Raw genomic sequence first — 6,000 nt, forward strand, 5'->3', positions numbered from 1 at the left:
ATATTTATACACCATATCAATAATAGAAAACTGTCAGTGCAGGCAGTATGAAAAAGTGACCCCAGTAACATCAAGCAGAAAATATTGCAGCACTCTGCAGTACTTCACTGTGTGAATCTCTGAAGGACCACGGAGATCAGTACATGTTTCTCTGAAAACAGATATAGACAAATAATTATGTAGGTAAACTAAAATCTAACTAAAATAGAAGGAGACGCTGTCTGTATGCTGTCATTCGATTTTCTTGACAGCTGTTCATCCGATGGACTTTTGGAAGGTGTATTGATGAGCCAAGGAAGTATAGTGTCTAGTGTAAGTTTTTAAGAGCTATGGGGCATATTTATGAGCACTGCATTTCTACCGCCCAGAAGCACATACTGTGTAGTATGTAGACCATATTCACACAGCGGGCATTTTTCTCTGACATCACACTCAGGGTAGGAAGCTTAAATGCTGGGATAAAGTCTAAAGACTGCAATTTGTATAAATGTATGTATCTGACATATCTTCGTCATTTTACTGCTTACCATCTGCTCAGCAACTGAAAAGACAATAGATGGTAAAAAATCTGGAGAAACATCAGGCCATATTAAAGGTAAAACAAAGTATTTCCTAACCTATCAGCTATCATCAAACAACAGCTAACCTTAGCGTGTCACAATACGTTAAAGTGACTTATTTGACCAGAACATTTCCGAGGTTTGGTGAAGAGTCAGCGAGATTGTTAACCTAACACTGCAAGCCTAATTACTATCAGAATATTTCAGAATAAAAATACCTTTTGTGCTGTATTGTATAATGTCAGCGAGGACGTGGTTTCATGCTAACAATAACGATAACTGCCTGGTTCCAAATTCCTAGCTGTTAGCAGTGACAGCAGCCAGTTAATTTGTTGTTAAGCTGAATGCTAATTTTTAAAATTGCTTGGAAAGGCCATCCCTAACTGTCCTGGATGTCACCATTCAATAGCACTGACTCTACTGAATCTGGGAATGCAGAAACAGCCAGGGATTAGACTTTTAGAATAAACACTATTGTTCCTGTAAATGTCAGGTTTGTCTGTATGTATGTCTGTCGACATTCGATTTTTAAGATATTGGCTGTATTGCTGAGGCCCCAAAGAAGTGCAGTGGTCAGTGTGTGGTTGTTTGAATGAGCAATTCTCAAGATAGCTGCAAGGATCAAGAGCCGACGTCAAGGCACAGCTGCACTACTATATTCAAATTCCTAAATGTGATTTCTGATTTTTGTTTATTTCGACATTTGAAATTTATCTTCCACAAATGTGCACTCACTCACTACACTCCCCACACGACCCAGTCACTGCACTGAAGGTAGAAATCAATTTTCATTGAGGACTAACTGATTGTAATTGCACACTATAATTAGAGGGTAAATTACCAGAATTTAGAGGCAGAGCAGAGAAGATGTTGTATACTGTAAACCGGCGACACTTACATCTTCATATGTAAAGTAAGAATGAACAGAGAGATTTCTTTCAACTTGTTGAAGGGAGCACAATTATACTAAAGGAGCCTGGATACTGTCTGAGAGCAGGAGCACTTAAACATGTTAGCGAATTGCTGAGGAAATGTGAAATTAAAGGGAATAAAATAGAGGGTGACTCCTGAATTCTTACAAAAACTCATCTGTGGTAACATGAGCCTTGGCTGGGATGGACCGCATACACATATAAGACTTTTTACTGGGCCTTATTGATTTGGTTCTACACCAGTGAGGCCTGCAATGCTGGCTAATGCTATTGACGAGCCATCAGTCTTGTCCAGAAGTGTGGAGGCATGCAGGTCTTTTTCCAAGACCAACCAAGGAAGGAGAGAGGAAGAGGAGAAAAGAAAGAGAGGGGAAAAACATCAATGGACAGTGATGGAGAGTGGGGAGGAGGGCGAAGATGCAAGCACAGCAGACAGACTCAGACCCCTGTCCATGGTTTGGGAACACTAAATTAGAAAAAAGACAAAAGGGATGAGAGAGGGAGAAACTGTAAACAGCTGCATCGATCCAACTAGTGTTGGGCAAATCAAACCATTACAGCCAGAGTCTCATGCCCCAGAGTGGAGGGAGATAGTGTGAATATCTATGAACTTCTCTAGTGAAGAGAAAAGTTTGCACTAGCACACACTGGATCTTTCAGAATTGTTGGACTTACTAACTCTTAAGTCTGCTTCACATTGTTAAATAACAAGGTGGAAGTGCAGCAGGACAGGAAAGGGTTAACTCAGAAGAGGGTGGAAGGGAGGATGAAAAAAGCCCTCTGGCAACCCAGGGACAGAGGGAATGCTGAACTCATCACAAACCCCTCTCCTGGCGTCCGCCAGCACATAATGACCCCAACAAGACGGGAATCCCTTTTAATTAAAGTGAAGGGAGATCAGTTAAGCAGATGGTTGCCGACAAATATTAGGGGAAATAGAATGTTTAATGGTCTGTGCACTTATCGCAGGCTATTTTCCACACCCAGCCCCAAACTGATAAACAGGACAGAGCCTTGTTAATCAACCTTACAACCTTTAAAGCCCAAGATAAGAGAATAATTCGGGATCTTTGTAAATTAGCTTGAGATGTGGCTAAGACTCTGGCCCCTTGCGTACACAGGGCCAGACTGTCGAGGAGGGAGGAGAATTTCTATCAGTGTAATAGCCTTGCGCCATAGTGAAGAAGTTTGGGGGGGAAAGTACTTTTTCCAGGGGATAAAGATATTTTTTCTGGTATTTTCCTGAGTTTTTATTCTCCTTGTGGTTTGACCCTCTTGCCACCACCCCACTGCGCTCTTATCAGTGACACAAGAGAGCCACCCGCCTCCGTGGAAATAATCTAAACAGAGAGGCGGGGAATCTGCAGCCCGAGCCGGTGGCCTGTGCGAGCAGGTTAACGCGCCCTCACCCCTCTAAGTCAGGCACAGGTGGGGGTGGCCTGTGTTTATTTTGCAGATGATGGATTGGAGAGGGGGGGATTATCGACAACAGTAGCAACCCTGTGAGAACAGTAGCAGGTACTGTTTTGCTATAAAAAGCCTTATGCAGGCAAAGTTTTTCTTTAGATAGCACACTGCAGCTATTTCAAAATTCATGACTGAATGCCCATGACCTGATTTGTTATTCTAATTAATTCAATATAGCATACATTAAAGTGCAGTGGTTTAGTGGCTCTGCCTTGTAAGAAAGAGAAACAAAAAATTCAAAGAAAAAACAAAACCGAGATCTTTTCTGCAGAGTAATGCCAAACTTCCTGCAGCCTTTTTACCTTTTCAAATAAACTTACACAAATTGGTCAAAGATGGCGCAGCTTTTTAATATGATGAAACAGCAATGTTTAACTCCACCGTGCGATCACATAGGGGATAAATAGTCATTTTTTGCACACACTGCATGCCACTTTCAGAAAAACAGAGTGCTGGCACATGACCAATTATTTTTGGTCAAGCCACACAATTTTTATTAAAAATATTTCACACGTGTACTGTAACAGCTGTGTAGAATTTATAACAACATGTCCTACATGTTCGACACACATTTGTTGTTTTGCTCTCATTTTATGTGCTTAGTGAATTACCCAGATTAGGGTTTGATTGATTTTGAGCAGACAACACTGATGTTACATTTCCAGCCTTGTTTGTTTTGTTCATCTGAGGTCTATATGTCGTGACCACAATAATATAAACAATAAAACATAAAAACTTGGGATGAACTCAGACAACTGACGTTCAACTTACCCTGTCCTCAGTGACTCTATGCTTTCAGCCAATGCAAATTTCCCCCCCTAGTATATTTTACCTTTTCTTAAATGAAAAACAGACTGGCTGAACTCAGCTCCACCTCATCCCACCTCCTTCCACCCGATCCTTTTTTTTTTTTTTTTTTTTTTTTAAATCACACACAGCAGATTCATACTTCATTTAGCCAGTTTTGTTGCTGTTCTAAGCTCTGCTGTTTCCTTCCTGGCCTCTTGGAAAAGGGACACCGGATTGAAGGTAATTACATTGAGAAAAGCAGACATTTATCAGTGCTTGTGGTTTGGGACCTTAAATGGTCCTGCTGACAATTTTCCCTTACAGTAGGCCACTGTGGAGCTGGCAGGTTCTGTTCGGAGCCCCAACGCTGGGCTTGAAGGCTCAGAGTGCTGCCATATGTTGGACCTCACTGGTGCCAGGAGCAAATGTGCTGAACAACGCGACTCAAACCATGAACTCCGTGCCTTGGCAGAGGGTGTGCACAGGCTACTTGCAGGAATGAAGAAGTGGGACGCAGTGAACAGAAAGAGAATTTGTATGAAAGCAAAAGTCTTTTTGTGTGTCCACAATTCTGTCTACCTGTGTGTTTGTCAGTCCGGTGTGAGATTGAGAACACATTTCATCCCTGTTTCTGCAACACACACACACACACACGCATGCATACTCATATTAGTGTGAATATCCATGGAGAGCATCCCAGACTGCAATGGGTCACACCTGGTTATGCTTCTTCCCTGTCTCCCCTCTCGCTCGACTCCCCGGTTCCCACACCGGCGGCATCTGGAACCTATTGGCGGCAGAGTCACACCGAGCCATAAAGCCCTCAAAGGCTCACAAACGCACTAGGGCTAGAACGTCAAACAATGTTGGCCCAACAGGCTGCCAACAGACACAATGCATCTTGAACCTGAACAAACCCCAGCGCTCATTTTTTATCCTGTCCGTCTCCCTGTATGTCTCTCTGAACTATTCCTCTCTCTCTCACTCACTCTCTCTCTCTCTCTCTCTATCTCTCTCACACACACACAAACACCACCTGGGAATGAGTCGAGGGAGAATTTTACATTTTTACCCCTAAATGGAATTGGTACTGATGCTGAGGGAGCTAAATGTGGCTCAGGCGACTGAGACCGTGGAGAAACAGATACTGATGAGGCCAGAAACCTGCTGTCAAAATAGCTTGTAACAGAAACACAACACTCCGGTGCAGATCTTGGTGTGATTAAACATGCACCGATTGGACATATTTAAGGCTTTAATGCAACGTCCTCTTCAGTCACCGTGCTTTGCCCACAGTGTCACCAAAGGGTTAATGACCACTAATGCCACTCAGCAGTTAATGTGATCTGTCCTGGATAGGATCTCAAGAGCTTGAGTAAGACTCATTGTCACACAGCCATCCTTTCAGACAAGAGAGCAGCAGTTGGTGGGGGCCATTCTGTCACAGTCTTGTAATGCTCTTATCGATTCTCCATATCTGTTACAGAGGCTGGGAAGCACGTCCCAAATTCGATATGCTTTTAATAGGGGCCAAGTTCTCCAAACAACACAGTGCCGATCAAAACGGAATAAAAAAAAAAAAAAGAAGAAAAGATGACAACAGCAAGAACAAAGCCTCTGCAATTGAGCAATTAAAATAAAACGAGTATGAGCAAGTATGTTTCATGTAGTTTTTCTGGCAGTTCCCTTACATGCTTTATATATTGCCTTCTTTCTCCCAGCCATTTCTCCCTTTTTGATTTTTGTGGCATAAAAAAATGTTGGCCGGTGTTTGAGCACAGAAATCTGTGTTGGAGCAATTTCAAACCAGCATTTTATTGTTAACAAATGCTGCCTTTGATACTGGCTACAATAGGTGATACTTCACTGTTTGTTTGTGCTGGAGGTGAAAATGAGTTTGTAACGTTTGGAAGAGAAGGCTTGTGAAATACAATGCAACAACACACACACACACACACACACACACACACACACACACACACACACACACACACACACACACACACAGACACACACTGAAATGGCACTCTTTAATGTCGTGCAGGAGCCGGCAATGTTTTTCCACTCATTAGAGGGACTTTGAAGTGTGTGTCTGAAACTTAAGCTTGGGAAATCTGACAGAGACAAGACTGCGGTGCACCCTTTCTTCTCCAAGAACACCACGATTCAAGGTAACATATCCACATCCTATTAGTTTGTGGTAAACTTACCAATTGGATGCAGACAGACTGTGGTATTAGGCAGTACAGAAT

This window comes from Scatophagus argus, chromosome 2 (assembly GCF_020382885.2).
Source record: "Scatophagus argus isolate fScaArg1 chromosome 2, fScaArg1.pri, whole genome shotgun sequence".
NCBI lineage: Eukaryota > Metazoa > Chordata > Actinopteri > Scatophagidae > Scatophagus > Scatophagus argus.